Raw genomic sequence first — 1,277 nt, 5'->3', positions numbered from 1 at the left:
GTTTTGCACAAACTGATAAAAAAATAATAAAAAACCTCACTGGATGTGACAAGAAATTGCCTTCAGAAAAAACACAGTTTTCGCAAGAGAAACTCGGTCCACGGCACATGAGCGCCCTCGTGTGGTTGAACTAGATATGACATTTTGAATTATATTTTTCTCTCCACAATAAGAAGCCTTGGGCAGCCATTGTAAAGACATCCACTCCATACCCTACATGGACAAATTGTAAAAGTTTTGGTATAATTGTTGACTCCGTYGTGTGAAGAGTATGGATTAACTGTAAAATGAAGGTGTGAACCAGCTCACACCAGCTCAGCTCACCAACAGCACACTGATTTGTAACGTCCCCCTCYGCCCCTCTGAACTGCACAGAAGACAATCTCTATAGACATTTTTATTTTTTTCCCCAGCAAAGCACAGTGTTTCCACCGAGCACAACACAGACTCACTGYAAATCTGTTGACTCCATGCTTTTCTGCATCTCTTCTGCTCATTCGGACGATGATCGTGTTGAGCTGAAAACTATTTAGATCCTGGCAACAAAAGTCCTTTCTACCTCTTTTTCTTCTGTACATTGTGTTGTTTTCATGATGAACGCTGCTTATTCTGTGTGTGCTGAAAGTTACAGCAATCTTTAAAAGTGTTTTAACTCATGCTCACAACTAATTGCCAGAAATGTGTAAAATGTGCTGCCAGCCCATAACGACAAATGTTATTGTTGCATATAATTAACCTCAAATTTATTTGTTATTCTCTGTTCTGTCATTAAGGGTTTGTAAAGAACTAGTTTTTGAAGACGGTTTCTGTGGAAAAGTAATGAACATCTTACCTGTACTTTGAAGGACCTCAGTTTGTATTAAGTAGGTTTAATTTTGAGTAATCTGAACAAGACCAGGTCCAAAGTGGACTACTGCTATTAAACTTTTTAATTCATCATTATTTTATATAGATAGATTGATAGGTATTTTATTGATCTCAAAGGAAAATTCAAAATATCCAACCAATTACACTGAACTGAGGATTTAGTCAAATCTGGTCAATGTCCACAGTACATTTTCAGATTCACTCTTTTTAAGCTACATTTTGGTTCCTGAATCATCCTGATATCATGAGCATTTCCACAGACATCTCTTAATTTGTCTTGTTAATCACCATAATACATTAATATTTGGACTTACTCCTATTTTTAGTTTATTCTAATGAGGAATATTTGATTTAAGTTTAAAAAAAGAAACCTTAAATAGTATTTGGATATTATGATGTCCCAGCTGGAA

This window comes from Austrofundulus limnaeus, unplaced genomic scaffold (genome assembly GCF_001266775.1).
Source record: "Austrofundulus limnaeus strain Quisiro unplaced genomic scaffold, Austrofundulus_limnaeus-1.0 Scaffold443, whole genome shotgun sequence".
Classification (NCBI taxonomy): Eukaryota; Metazoa; Chordata; class Actinopteri; order Cyprinodontiformes; family Rivulidae; genus Austrofundulus; species Austrofundulus limnaeus.
This window is presented reverse-complemented; position numbering follows the sequence as displayed.